Consider the following 16,603-nt stretch of genomic DNA (forward strand, 5'->3'; position numbering starts at 1 on the left):
GTTAAATTCTAAGCTCCACCCCAGCTCTATACTCATTGGGGGTAATTCAGAGTTGATCACAGCAGCAAATTTGTTAGCAGTTGGGCAAAACCATGGGGGTCATTCCGAGTTGATCACTCGCTAACTAGTTTTAGCAGCCGTGAAAACGCTATGCCGCCGCCCACTGGGGAGTGTATTTTAGCATAGCAGAAGTATGAACGCATGTTCAGCCGAGCTCTACAAAAACAGTCTGTGCAGTTTCAGAGTAGCTCTGAACCTACTCAGCGATTGCGATCACTTCAGCCTATTTCTGTCCTGATTTGACATCATACACCTGCCCAGCGAACGCCCAGCCACGCCTGCGTTTTTGCAAACACTCCCTGAAATGATCAGTTGACACCCAGAAATGCCCCCTTCCAGTCAATCTTCTTGCGTCCGTCAGTGCGACTGAAAACTTCGCTAGAACCTGTGCAAAATGTCAAAGTCGGAAAATATTGAAGAACACACAGCATGTATAAACTGCACACACATGACCACTGCGCGTGCACTTGTTCTGCCGCACGTGCACATATCCGCAATTTGCGTATGGTCGCTCCTGCGGTCCTGCGCATCGGCGCGTGGTATGGGTATTTACGGCAGAGTTTGTGTATGCATGGAGGGCCATCAGAACACATTACATATTTAATCCAAATAGTGCACAATGTACACATAGTCTCCTTGCACCACATCAGAAAGTTATAACTGTTTAAATGGTTGCAGAACAAAGGGATTCAACTTTACAGGATAAGAGGGGACAGACTAAGGTTATAAGGTGGTATTTGGTATCCAGCTGTAGGGTATTTTAAGGGTAACATTCCGGTGTTGGTCTGCAGAAGATCGCATGTTCCTGCGGATAGTTATGTGCAGAAGCAGAATATAGATATAAACTGTATTTACTGTATATTATGTATGCGGCGGGAATCCAGAGGAGACTACCCACAAGAGCAGATGAGAAAGACATCGCCTACCTTTTCAAATCAACCTATGACCTCTCCTGTACTGTAAAAGTGCATCCCTGTGTCCAATGGACAAAGGGATTACAGTATCCATTGTATTGCTTTTGGAAGACTTGTATAAATAAAGCCTGCTGCAGGCCAGCCAGCCACAAGAATCACAACGTTATATATTAGATTACGGAGGACTGGACCAGGAAGCGCACGCGAATATTCTCACGTATGTACATTGACTGTAGCCATTATTCTGTTATATATATTGTCTTGTATTGTAGTGTATAATTTGTATTGTAAACCCCCTTTCAGAAATAATCCACTGTGGTGTCGGAACCCAGCGGCAAACTCACAATTGGTGTCGTGTGCTCATTGCCCTGCTAAGGTTTAAAGTGTATTATTACTATTATTGCATAGCATTGCTGTAGAAGGTTTAAAGTGTATCTCTGGGTGTGTATGCGCTGCGAGTACTTTGTACCGTCAACGCGGCGTGTGTACACAAAGTCCGTACACTACGGAACCCTTTTACGCTAATAGCGTAAAAGGTGCGTATTGTGAATTAAGTATAGCGGCCACAGCAGCTAAAGGTTTAAAGTGTATTTAAGGTGTGTTTAAGGTATAGCTTTCATTCCTGTAAAGATAATCAACATTATCAATTGGGGGCATCGTCCGATTTTCCACATTTTTACTGCTTAACAGGTCACAAGCAGACATAATCTATCAGCATAAGGGTGGACGGGGATCCTACGTATCCTTTTCTTGGTCGGTGGATACACTGAAAACCCTACTTAATTGCTGATTAGATGGTGTCTGCTCTGTATGGTTTGTAGGGATGCTGGTAAGAACTCGTAAGGTAAGCAGAAAAAAAAAGCTATTTAAAATCTGTGAATTTATTTTAGGCAACAAAAGCGTACACCCATACCCTGTGCATACTCTCCCACATTGTTGCCATAACACTCAGATTACTAGATTCCTAATATAAACAAAGGAAGTAAGTGTAAAACACAAACGCAGTCTGGCCTAGTTATAAAGGTTTATACAGAAAAGAAACTGTGTGGCGTGTTAAGTGAGCAATTATAGTTAATATTGCTCACATTTGTAGAAATTGTATGATTTGTGCTATTGCGGACGTACGGTTTTGTACACGTGTCTCGGACAAAGTACGGAACTGCACACGCGGCGTAAGCACGGTCGCGTGTTTACGCAAATTGCGTGAGAATACGGTCGCTAAGTACAAATTACACAATAGTTCGTTTAGTTTAAAGGTGAGACAGTAGCCACGCTACAATAACACAAGATTGACCAGCTTCCAAAGTTTAGTATAAAACCATTATTTACTGTATTGCCTCTGGGAGTAAAGCTGCTTGTCTGAATGAATGATAATTTTCTGTACATAAAAACCAAAGTGTAATTGAGTGAGCGAACGCAGGAGCGAGCGGAAATTTGAACCACGGAATTTGGAATCTCAGTGTGTGGTACATCAAGTGAGTGGAGACTTGGTGGCGTGAGGCGGCTGACTCACGTTAATACAAGGTTTAATACGTAAGTCATGAGGAGACTTACATAGGAGTGTGGTAGAGAATTGTGAAGTGTTGTGACCCATATAGTTTTTTTTTATACGCTCCGGCTGAGGTTTCGCAGCCTGAAAATCGATTCCAGTGGTCGTACGGCAGATAAGTAACAAGTACCTATACGCTGTGCGATTGGACCGTGCGTTTGTGGGTGCGATATATAGCACAACGTGATATCCTTTTTACGAGCTTTTGTGTAAAATCGCGGTATCATCAGCGCTGTATAGAACATGCGCAAGCGTGATTTGTGTATAATAAAGTGCATAGGGAGTTTTTGCTGGTCTCTCTCAGGAAAATCTCCAACGGCCGATACTTTACTGGAAAGGGTAAGTTATTCCTAAAAACTTCCAGTAAATATAGGTCACATAGGGCCCTAAGTTGGGTACATTGCCTTCGCTATCGACAGTGTATGGTAGTACTGGCCAATGTGGGCGGTGAGCGGGTGAAGAGCGCTCGGAGAACTTTCACCGTTACCTTATATTGAGTATTTTGGTGTTTGTGGGAAAAGGCCCACAATTATGGGAGCCAGTTGCTCAAGTAAGGGACGTTTAACCAGGGTTCAGGTTGTAGAGCCGCGGCCCATGGGGTCAGTGGAGTTTAAAGGAAAAAGTATTGAAGACTTTTTGTCTGAATGGGAATGTGTGACTGACAAAGATAGGGAACCATTCCCTAAGGTGGGCAGCTTTGAACCAGAGATACTGCAGAATGTAAGCAGTAAAATATGTCTTCAAAAATCCAGAAAACAAAGGATTAGACATAATCATTGTTTAAAATTATGGCAACAGGAGGGGGATATGCAAAGAGAACAAATTCGCAAAACAGGTTCAAAACCTAGTGGGAATGAGAACACAAACACACCAGTGTCGACACAGGTCGAAGGGGAAGAGATGGCTACAGTCAATGATATATCCGTAAACGATAGTAGTATGCAAAAACAATGTATTAACCCTCATTTTTGCAAGATGTATCCTGTTTTGAAGTCTTTTCCAGGTTATAGGTCACAGGAAGATGAAGGATCCAGCCAAATCGCAGCTCTCCTCCAAGCAGTCACTTTGCAGGACAATCAGGTGGGGTCTGTCCAACCAGGCAGTACAGTAACAATATTCCCCAATGAAAGAACTGGTGAGGTCACAGCAGAGGCGTAACTAGGGTTTTTGGAGCCCAGGGCAAGATCAATAATGGCGCCCCCCCAAAAAAAAAATAATAATAATTTTTTCTTAATAAAAATAATAAATTAATAAAATGATAATAAAAAAAAAATACAAAAGGAAAGTATGTGCAGACGCCACCGGTGTCACTGCATATAAAGATGTCAGGGTGTGTATGTATGTGTATGTAGGTGCAGTGGTCGAAGTTGAATTTTTGAAGGTGGAATGAAAGAGTGCAGATAGCAATTATGCGCGCGCCGAAGGCGCGCGCGCTCCGGAAAAGGGGCTCGGTCACTCAAAAGGGGCGTGTCCTTCAGTGTAGTAGGACCCCTTATACTATCTAGTACTGGTGCCCCTTTCACATTATAGCACACGGTATGAGCCGAAATTCACATTATAGCACACAGTATGAGCCGAAATTCACATTGCCCCACACGGCATGAGCCGAAATTCACATTATAGCACACAGTATGAGCCGAAATTCACATTACCCCACATGGTATGAGCCAAAATTCACATTATAGCACACGGTATGAGCCGAAATTCACATTATAGCACACGGTATGAGCCAAAATTCACAATACTCCACATGGTATGAGCCAAAATTCACATTTCCCCACATGGTATGAGCCGAAATTCACATTACAGCACACGGTATGAGCCGAAATTCACATTATAGCACACGGTATTAGCCAACATTCACGTTACAGCACATGATATGAGCCAAAATTCCCATTATAGAGTTAGGGGATCCTACCCCCAGAATTAACATGGCCTGTGGGGCACTATGATGAGGGGAGCCCACCCCCTTAATAGACTAATTGCAGAGTTTAGCAGCGGAAGGGCTGCAGCGGTTTCTCACCCCAAGCTGCGGCGCTTCTGCCACCTCCGACACTCCACATCTTCGGCACCACCCGGGATGCAGAGCACCGCACCGGGTATGCATCCTTTTCAGTGTGGTCTGCTGCGCTCCGAAGGGGTTCTTGTTTCATGCTGCAGGATCCCGATGTGCGCCTTCCTCCCCGCTGTTACTGTCACGGTAAGCATTAGTATCGTTTACCGCAGAGGCCATTTTCTGAGGCATATGTGTTAAACCTCAGGAACTGAGATGCCCTTCTCACCATACAGCTGTGTGGCCGAGCCGGGCGGGGGGACAGCCAGCAGCAGCATGCCGGATATCAGCAGCAGAGGGTGCGGGCTGTACATACTTGAGGCAGCTGGATATTCAACAGTGCTGAAAGCCTCCGGAGCCCGCACCCCCGGAGCTGCAGTACACCGGCAGAGGACACCCATCCCCCGAACCCTGCGTAGCCCAAAGCCGGAGATCAGCAGCATGTTGAACGTGGAAGCAGAAGCTGCTTATTGCCGGTCAGCATGCTGCTGATCTCCGGCTTTGGGCTCCGCATGTGCATTACAGCCCCCACCCTCAGCTGCTGATATCCGGCATGCTGCCCCTGCTGCTGGCTTTCCACCCGCCCGGCTCGCCCACCCAGCTGGATGGTGAGTGAGAAGGGCATCTCAGTGCCCGTGGTTTAATACATATCTCTCTTCGGTAAATGGCCATTAGTACATCCCACACACACTGATTACACACACACAGACTGGCCACCCCCAAATCCTACACACACCCACTCAGACTACACACACACACATTCTCATACTTTCCTCTCCCCCACACACACACTGGACTGCAAAAATTTACACACACTGACACTGTTCCACACACACACAATTAACACACACTCACACTGTCCCACACACACAATTAACACACACGCACACTGTCCCACACACCAGTGGCGTGCGGTGAGGTCAGTGGCGTGCGGTGAGGCACTACAGCCATAATGTCCGCCGAATCCTGCCGATGACCCCTACCGCCACCGAGCCAATGCCCGCCACTGCCTCTGAGCCGATGCCCGCTGCCACCACCAATGGCTTACAAACTCGCCCACCATCAACTGACCCAGCCCTCCGCCACTAATTTGCAACTCAGTCCAAAGTCGCCAATGCCCGCTGCATGCCTGCTCATCATACTTGTGATATATTGTACATTTTTATAGAAAAAAATAATAATCAGTGTTTGGGACTGGGAAGGGAGTGGGAGGAGGACATGAATGCTATTTTGTTGTCCAGGGTTTCCATTAACTTAATGGAGAAGGGTCTGAATGGGTTAAAAATTTAAAAAAAAACTGCGTGAGGTCCCCCTCCTAAGTATAACCAGCCTCGGGCTCTTTGAGCCGGTCCTGGTTGTTTAAATACTGGGAAAAAATTGGACAGGGGTTCCCCGTATTTAGACAACCAGCATCGGGCTCTTAGTCCGGTCCTGGTTCCAAAAATACGGGGGACAAAAGATGTAGGGGTCCCCCCGTATTTTTAAAACCAGCACCGGGCTCCACTAGCCAGGGACATAATGCCACAGCCGGGGGACACATTTATGTAGGTCCCTGCGGCCGTGGCATTACCCCCCCAACTAGTCACCACTGGCCGGGGTTCCCTGGAGGAGTGGGGACCCCTTAAATCAAGGGGTCACCCCCCCTCCAGGCACCCAAGGGCCAGGGGTGAAGCCCGAGGCTGTCCCCCCCATCCGTGGGCTGTGGATGGGAGGCTGATAGCCATGTAAGTAAAAAAAAGAATATTGTTTTTTGTTGTGGAACTACAAGGCCCAGAAAGCCTCCCCCGCTTGCTGGTACTTGGAGAACCTCAAGTACCAACATGCAGGGAAATAACGGGCCCGCCGGTACCTGTAGTTCTACAACAGAAAAAATACCCAAATAAAAACACAACTCACACACCGTGACAGTAAAAATTTATTAAAGCACACTGACACACTCACACATACTTACCTATATCCCACGCCGGTCACGTCCACTTGTCCAGTAGAATCCAATAGGGGTAGCTGTAAAAATGAGAGACACATTACTTACCTACATCCCACGCCGGTCACGTCCACTTGTCCAGTAGAATCCAACAGCGTTACCTGTAAAAATGAGAGACAGATTACTTACCTACATCCCACGCCGATCACGTCCACTTGTCCAGTAGAATCCAATAGGGGTACCTGTAAAAATGAGAGACAGATTACTTACCTACATCCCACGCTGGTCACGTCTACTTGTCCAGTAAAATTCAATAGGGGTACCTGTAAAAATGAGAGACAGATTACTTACCTACACCCCACGCTGGTCACGTCCACTTGTCCAGTAGAATCCAGTAGGGGAATCTGTAAAAATGAGAGACAGATTACTTACCTGCATCCCACGCCGGTCACGTCCACTTGTCCAGTAGAATCCAATAGGGGTACCTGTAAAAATGAGAGACAGATTACTTACCTACATCCCACGCCGATCACGTCCACTTGTCCAGTAGAATCCAATAGGGGTACCTGTAAAAATGAGAGACAGATTACTTACCTACATCCCACGCTGGTCACGTCCACTTGTCCAGTAGAATTCAATAGGGGTACCTGTAAAAATGAGAGACAGATTACTTACCTACATCCCACGCTGGTCACGTCCACTTGTCCAGTAGAATCCAGTAGGGGAATCTGTAAAACTGAGAGACAGATTACTTACCTACATCCCACGCCGGTCACGTCCACTTGTCCAGTAGAATCCAATAGGGGTACCTGTGAAAATGAGAGAAAGATTACTTACCTACATCCCACGCCGATCACGTCCACTTGTCCAGTAGAATCCAATAGGGGTACCTGTAAAAATGAGAGACAGATTACTTACCTACATCCCACACTGGTCACGTCCACTTGTCCAGTAGAATCCAGTAGGGGAATCTGTAAAAATGAGAGACAGATTACTTACCTACATCCCACACTGGTCACGTCCACTTGTCCAGTAGAATCCAGTAGGGGAATCTGTAAAAATGAGAGACAGATTACTTACCTACATCCCACGCCGTTCACGTCCACTTGTCCAGTAGAATCCAATAGGGGTACCTGTAAAAATAAGAGACAGATTACTTACCTACATCCCACGCCGATCACGTCCACTTGTCCAGTAGAATTCAATAGGGGTACCTGTAAAAATTAAAATGATACTTACAAACTGCAATCCACAGGAGGAGAGAGAGAGAGAGAGAGAGAGAGAGAGAGAGAGAGAGGGGAGGGTGGGGGGGAGAGACTAACCTGCTGCTGCTGCTGCTGGGGAGACCGGCACACACTGCAGGGCCACGACGGGAGGACTGAGCCGGCGGAGGAGGGGGAGAGCCGCACACCGCCGCTCCTGTCAGCGGCAGCGGAGGAGGACGGGGCGCACACTACAGACGCCAATAACCGCCGGGACAATTAACACACACACACACACACAATTAACACACGCACACTGTCCCACACACAATTAACACACACGCACGCACACTGTCCCACACACACAAATAACACACACGCACACTGTCCCACACACACAAATAACACACACGCACACTGTCCCACACACACAATTAACAAACACGCACTGTCCCACACACACACAATTGACACACTCACACTGTCCCACACACACACACACACACACACACACACACACACACACACACACACACTTAACACACGCACACTGTCCCACACACACACAATTAATACACACTCAAACTGTCCCACACACACACAATTAACACACTCACACTGTCCCACACACACAATTAACACACTCACACTGTCCCACACATACACAATTAACACACACGCACACTGTCCCCCACACACACAATTAACACGCACTCAAAACTGTCCCACACACACAATTAACACACTCACACTGTCACACACACACACACACACACACACACACACACACACAATTAACAAACACGCACTGTCCCACACACACAATTAACACACACACTGTCACACACACACACACAATTAACACACACACTGTCCCACACACACACAATTAACACACGCACACTGTCCCACACACACACACACACACACACACACACACACACACACACACACACACACACACACAATTTACACACACTCAAACTGTCCCACACACACAATTAACACACTCACACTGTCCCACACACACACAATTAACACACACGCACTGTCCCACACACAACACACACGCACACTGCCCGACACACACAATTTACACACACACACTTAACACACACACACACACACACACACACACACACACACAAAATGTCCTGCACCCCCTTCCCGCTCACCTGCACTCACTGCTGTTCAGGGGCCGCACGCCCCCCCCCTCCAAACTGTCCCACACACACAATTAACACACTCACACTGTCCCACACACACACAATTAACACACACGCACTGTCCCACACACAACACACACGCACACTGTCCGACACACACAATTTACACACTTAACACACACACACACACACAAAATGTCCCGCACCCCCTTCCCGCTCACCTGCACTCACTGCTGTTCAGGGGCCGCACGCCCCCCCCCCCCCCGAGGTCGCGCACGCGCATGCGCTCACCTCCGCGGTCGCGATCGCGCAGCGATCGCGTACACAGTCACTTTGCAGGGGGAGTAGGGGGAGGCTCCTGGCTGCCGCTGCCTGTCTATTGTGACAGGCACAGCAGCCGGGGAGACAGGGAAAGCGCCGCGGGTAGCGCCGGCGGAATCCCTGAAGCATGGGGCGAGTGGGCCGTGCAGGTGCCGGTGGCGCCCCCCTCTGTTGGGGCTGCCATGGCGCCCAGGGCACGTGCCCTGCTCGCCCCGTGCTAGATACGCCTCTGGGTCACAGCTACCGGTAAGTATGAGACAGTTCATTGCACAGAGACAACAACACCTCACAGTAAACAAATCAGGAACGGAATGGCAGAATTACACCCTGTCTTGGGAACAGTAACTCCCAATGGGGGAACTGATAGTCAGGGAGTAGTCCTCACCAGGAATAATGCAATGTATTGCCCGTGGCCCAAAGATGAGCTGCGATCAATCATTTCAGAATTCCCCGACCCTCGGAAGGATTTAGCTAGATGTCAGAAATTTATCAGAGATCTGGGTAATGCGTATGAACCGACAAACAAACACTGGCGGATACTTTTGAAAGCGTGCCTATCCCCTAATATTGACACCCAAAAATTTATCACTGATTGTAGATTAGAGTCGGATAGTCTTATGACTGACAAACACAATCAGGAGAACTTAGAGCAAATTAACAGGCAACTAGAGTTGTATTTCCCCACAACTGTTAAGTGGAGAAGAATTTTCTCCATAAAGCAGAGGGAAAATGAAATGACATCTGAATATTTCCATCGGGCCCTGCAAATAATGGATAGATACATGGGGGTATCGGATACAGGGAACGATACGAATTACAGGGAGGTGGCTGTCTCTGTGCTAATGGACGGACTCGATAAGACAGTAAGGGACAGAGTACAAACATCTTTGCCTAATTGGATAGGAGTCACAGTAGCTTGCCTTAGAGAGTGCACAATTGTACACCACAAGAATATTGTTAGGCGTAGAAAACAACAGGAGGAGAGGTTGAGGATTGAAAGTATACAGGCTCTTACACAAAAGTCTCATCAGCCTAAACCCCTGACCCCTGCTGTTTGGAAAAGACAGAGAACATGCTACATTTGTAGGAAGGAAAGGCATTTTGCCAGAGATTGTAGGTATAGTAGAACACATAGCCAATATAAACCCCTAGACAGAGAAAACAAGCCACGTTATTAAACACATAGACGGGATCAAGGGACATATAGTAAGGAATCACGATACAGTATAGAAAACACAGATTCGGTTAATGGGAAGAACAGAATAAATGCAACTTTACCCTTTTGACAGAACTTACTGGGGTTAGGAGGAGGCCTCTAAACTTCTGCTTCTCTCTCTAGCAGAAGTGACCTCTATGTAACTTAACAGGAGTTTTGTTAGAGATGGTAAACATATTGAGTGCTCCCACCCAGTAAGCACAAAATACGTTAGATACCCACGAAGACTAATATTGCATTTCACTGTTTTAGATGCATGTCCATCACAGGTAGAGGAAATTATCTCAAAGATACCGGGTTCCCTATGAATTTAGAATGGACAGGACACTGGATTGATGGCTGGGATAGTCCCAGTAGAGATATAACACACATAGAATTTTTTCTAGGGGAACAGACCGATTACGGAATCATTCCCCGTAGTGCCCAATCCAGATGTCAAACTTTGTAAAATCTTCTCTGCCTCTACAAACTTATCTGTTACTAAACTCTGTGATTTGTCTTCAAAGTTTTCTCTTCACCTCTTAAGTTCACCGACAGGATTACAGTTCAAACGTCACATGCCTACTTGGTCTTTTCAGAGTTCTGCCCAAACCCAGTATATCTCACCAGCATGGGGACACCAGTATCAGTGTGCCTGGTCATGCACAAAGGGTGGAGAATGGGAATACTGGTGAAGGGAGACTGTGCATAGATACCGATATACATGATGTTGTGACAGCCTGATGGTGAACGCAAATCTGACAAATGTTCTTTTTATTATTTCCCCTCTCTTTTCACTTTCCACAGATGGTTTACTTCACACAACTGATAATACACAACAGTTAAACACATTGAAATGCAAGATTTATGTTCCCTACAGAAAGGTCGCTGACCCGGAGAGAACTCGTGACAAAGAACAGAGTGGAGAACATTGTATCACTGGAGTGTCTGTTCCTGGAAGGTTGAGAGGCAGCACTGTTGAGACGGCACCTGAGCGCGGAGAACTACAAGACCAGAGGCGGTTGTCGCACCAGTTTTTTTTTTTTTTTTTCTCCGTCCCCCGCTACCCTTCTTCGCTCCTTCTCTCCCCCCCCCCCCCCCCTTCTTGTTTCCCTTCTCTTCCCTTAACAAGATGGACTTACCTCAAGAGACTGCGTTCCGGGTTTTCCTGTTAATCCTGTTGTTGACCAGGACAGTCTGTTTCGGTGAGGGTCCCAGAGAGGTCGAGAAATGATCTGGAATGGGTTCTGATGGCGGGGATGGATTTGTAGAATCCCAAGAGCAACACATCACTCGAGCAAAGGCGAGTATCAGAAAGCGAACTGGTAGTCAGGGAGCTCGGAGGCACTGTGAAGCGTTATTAGCTGAGGAAAATTGCATTTGTAGGAATTGTGAGAACATAGTCGAGGATGGGTGCAATAACAAATGGCTTTGTACCCATATGTCATGCGTGCGCATTGCTGTGCATACGCATGAGCAGAAATGCAGATTTTTAGCCTGATCGCTGCGCTGCGAACAACGGCAGCTAGCGATCAACTCGCAATGACCCCCCATGTGCACTGCAGGGGGAGCAGATGTAACATGTGCAGAGAGAGTTAGATTTGGGTGGGTTATTCTGTTTCTGTGCAGGGTAAATACTGGCTGCTTATTTTTACACTGCAATTTAGATTTCAGTTTGAACACACCCCACCCAAATCTAACTCTCTCTGCACATGTTATAACTGCCCCCCCCCCCCCCTGCAGTGCACATGGTTTTGCCCAGCTGCTAACAAATTTTCTGCTGCGATCAGATCCGAATTAGGCCCATTGTCTGGCATTGAACTAATGTATTTCCTTTTCCTGACAGTTCTCTGATTCCATATTTAAAGCTTATAACCCTGGTGTACTGTTTGGGTTGGTGGAGAACAGCACCACCCTGCACTTTGCCAGCAATGAGAGCTAAATCTCCTCCAAAAGCATGTAGTAAGTCCTCAGCTTTGCCGCAATACATAGACAAAGCAAGCCATGTCTTTCAGACACTCTTCTGCTGTGAATTAACGCAAAGTGATTATTTGACTTTTTGACATGTCGACATTTTAAATGTCAGTATTTTGACCTTGTCGGTATTTTAAATGTCAGTATTTTGACCTTGTCGGTATTTTGACCGTCAGTCAATCGTTGTCGGTATTTTGACCGTCTGCATTTTGATTGTAGGTATTTCATACTAAACCCATTTAATAATATCTTATGTGGAACCAGTCTTCTGAGTTGGTGAACTTGGCAAGTGATACATTTTGCTATTTCTATATGCTTTGGATTACAATGTACGGCAGTACGGATGGTGTAATGGTCAGCATTACTGCCTCACAGCACTGAGGTCATGGGTTCAATTCCCGCCATGGCCCTAACTGTGTGGAGTTTGTATATTCTCCCCGTACTTGCGTGGGTTTCCTCCGGGTGCTCCGGTTTCCTCCCACAATCCAAAAATATACTGGTAGGTTAATTGGCTCCCAACAAAAGTAACCCTAGCATGAATGTGTCTGTGTGTACATGTGATAGGGAATATAGATTGTAAGCTCCACTGGGGCAGGGACTGATGTGAATGGACAATTATTCTCTGTAAAGCGCTGCAGAATATGTGTGCGCTATATAAATAACTGGTAATAAATAAATAAATTTTAAGCATACTAGGATTTTTTTTTTTAAAGTGTACCATAGTGAAAGTGATTCGGACAGTGTGATCTTAGTGTTAGAATTGTGTCCTAGATGGAAGCAGTGAGTTGGTAGAACAATACAGTATGGCCCTCATTCCGAGTTGATCACTCGCTGACGTTTTTCGCAGCGAAACGATCAGGTTACTACTGCGCATGTGTATGCACCGCAATGCGCACACACGTCGTACGGGTACAAACAGCATCGTTGCTGTGCAATGCTTCTAGCGACGAATCCATTCGCACAACCGATCACAAGGAGATTGACAGGAAGAGGGTGTTTATGGGTGTCAACTGACCATTTTCTGGGAGTGGTAGGGAAAACGCAGGCGTGTCCAGGCGTTTGCAGGGCGGGTGTCTGACGTCAATTCCGGGACCGTACAGGCTGGAGTGATTGCGAGGGCTGAGTAAGTCCTGGGCTACTCAGAAACTGCAAAAAACTTTTTCATCCTGCTCGGCTGCACAAGCGTTCGCACATTTGCAAAGCGAAAATACACTCCCCTAGAGGCGGCGACTATCTGATCGCTGCTCTGCAAAAAATAGCTAGCGAGCGATCAACTCGGAATGAGGGCCTATATCTGTAGATTCAGCATGCACTTTTAGTCACCAGCCCAGGTCAGACTGCTGTTAGTTTGGTAATCCTATTCTTCAGAGGGAGATATCAATCATGTTCTCACCAGGCAGACAGCCCATCTGTATATACTTTATTGCTTGTTTTCTCCATATAGATCTAATTGTATTTTAACTCTTTCTGTATAAGCAATGTCTGTATTATATTAGTCAATCGTGTTACAGTACTTTTGAACTAAGTGAAAAAATAATTTGATTTTAGTATTAACCATACTTTAGATTTACTGCTTTCTTGTTTTTTTTTATATAGTGGCAGTGCCAATATTTATACTAGCGAGAGATAAGTACCTGTGTGTTTACTGATGGCTCCTACTTCTTGGCATCTATTTTATTTACCTGGTTAGTAGATTTGGCTCAGTGTTAGGATGCTACCAGAAAATATAGCTCTCAAATAGATGCACAAAGTGACTGCATACACCACAGTGAACAACAGGATAAATAATTATTACATTAACAAAATATTTTTCTTATTTTTATAAATGATTAAAACCCATACATATGTTTATTTTTTTCTTTGAGGACAAAGGTTAACTCCACTTTCCTAAACATATAATTACCCACAATGCCAAGACCCTTGTGTTGGCCACAAGTCATATTAGGCAGTTGGAACAAAAGCTCTTAATGTACTGCCCATAAATCACCACCATGTTCAATATATATTCTATTGAGATCAAAAGGATCATTATAGATATGTTAATAAATGGAAGATAACCTCTATTGGTGTGTGTTTGCTTATCTTCCTTCTACTCTAACAAGATTCAGTGCTGTCAGTAGCAATCCAACACATGGAGGTGGACGCTATGCCAAAGTTTGCGCAGTTGGGTGCCTTTGTTTGTACTGCTCTTGTATTTGGATTGCACTGAGCATGTGCCATGATTGGTTACCAATGGCGGTCAGAATTTGTACAGAGAGTGATTGACAGTCAGTGTGTGTAAATGGGAAGTAATGGGAGGGGGTGTTAATAGTCAAATGCAGGTGTGTCATGACCGGGGGAGGATAGGCCATAGGGCTCACCATGAAGAATCCTAGTAGGCCGATGTGTCTGTGGGGCCTGTTTTGTGTTTTGTCATGTGGCCCCAGCCCACACATGACATGCAGCCCACCGCACGCAGTACACTGCATTGTCCCCATTCATTCTGTTATCCCATCTCTGCATTACAGCAACTCTGCCATTCAGTGACGCTGCCATGGTTACATGGTATTTTATACCTCTTGTGCTGCCCATGTCAGGCCACTTCTACACAATAGTACAGGATTACCAAACACAAGGAAAGCTGCATTTGCATACAATCAGGCACTATAAGAAGGGATCCTGCCCCCCCCCCCCCTCCTCCCAACAGACCCCACCCCCTCATCAGACCACATCTCCATTTGGGCTGCTTGCAGAAATTTCCCAGGCTGGTTTTCCATCCCAATCCGCCCCTTGTCATGACCATTTCATGTGTGTGTCACAGACAGTGACTGTGTCTGTGTATGCTGCTGCAGTGGCCCCGGCAGCTTAATTCTGACGGACATTCTGACCAGCAATAGTTCTGCTGAGAAGTTCCATGGTGCAACCGATGTGTGGCTGGTGGACCGTCTGTGTACACAAGAGGTAGATTAGAGACGCAGCTAATGGGCATCTCTGTACACATTTCAGGGTGCAGAATTTGCATTTTTTTCGCAGTTCACCAAGTTGTGACATTTATCAGACATCACTTGGATTTACACACCCCATGCTGATAGCTGCTGCTGCTATTCTAAGGACTATTTTTGCAAAACAAACAAACAAAAAAAAAACCCCCAACCCTTGAAATGGCATGTATAAAAGTGTGAGTTTTCTGAACTAAATGAAAACGTGTATTTGGTGCAGTTTTTAAAATTGCAGTTTTGTGACATGGAATGCAAACAAATGGTGCAATGTATCAAACTGTGGATCGCAAAACCCCATGGAAAGTTATCAGATGTGGTTCTCATTGGCTATATTTATCAAATCACATGTGTTTTCGGTATGATACCTATCCATGGATTCCAAATTTTTAATTGAATGGTTGGTTGGTAAAATACAGCTTCAATGCAGTCTCTAAAATATGTTTATGCAGCATACACATGCAACCTGAGTCATTTATTTGGACTATCTTACCTTTCCTTCCATTTGTGTGCTTACATCTGATTCTACTGAAAACAACTTCATGCACACAGCTGTACTCACAGAGCAGCGGCACTGAGTTCCCTATGAAGCACTCTAGTTTATTTGTGTATGACTGTAGATGATTTATGGAATTATTATAAAAACCATGAAGAGTCGCATGTTCAGGGCCATAGGCAACTGCAAGGGGGGTTTCCAGTTGCACAGAAAAGTGGCTCAAATTATGACAATAGCAATTGTACATAATACGATTTTTAGAGCTTCTACCACAACATGCAGTGTTAGGGACAGAGCGGAGCTGCTGCACATGCTCATAGTAGCAGCTTCTTCTACCAAGTGTGCTGTGTGTGTGGATCTGAGTCCTCATTTAGTACACTGGACCAGAGAGTAGCTACCAGGAAGAAGAGACAGGAGCCTTACAATGAAGTAGGAGGATGTGTGCTTAGAAAGTACTGATTCTATTATGTTTGTGTATTTATTTATTATGGTATGTTTAACTTTTTCCTGACCATTTATTTATATTATTTACATGTTTGCTACAGCCTATACTATAGACAGTGGTGCAAGTAGAAAAAAAATTCTTAGTGGTACTGTGTACGCACGACCAATGGACATGGCTACATGCCTGAAGGGGCGTGGCCATGAAAATGGGGGGAGGGGGGTGTCAACATGACACGTTACTGATTTCTCATCACTATGGAAACATTTCTTTACATTCCAAATGCACCTTACCTATATGGTGGTTTCTCACAATGGGCAAACTCTGAAGAA

The sequence above is a fragment of the Pseudophryne corroboree genome, chromosome 1, assembly GCF_028390025.1.
Source record: "Pseudophryne corroboree isolate aPseCor3 chromosome 1, aPseCor3.hap2, whole genome shotgun sequence".
Taxonomy (NCBI): Eukaryota; Metazoa; Chordata; class Amphibia; order Anura; family Myobatrachidae; genus Pseudophryne; species Pseudophryne corroboree.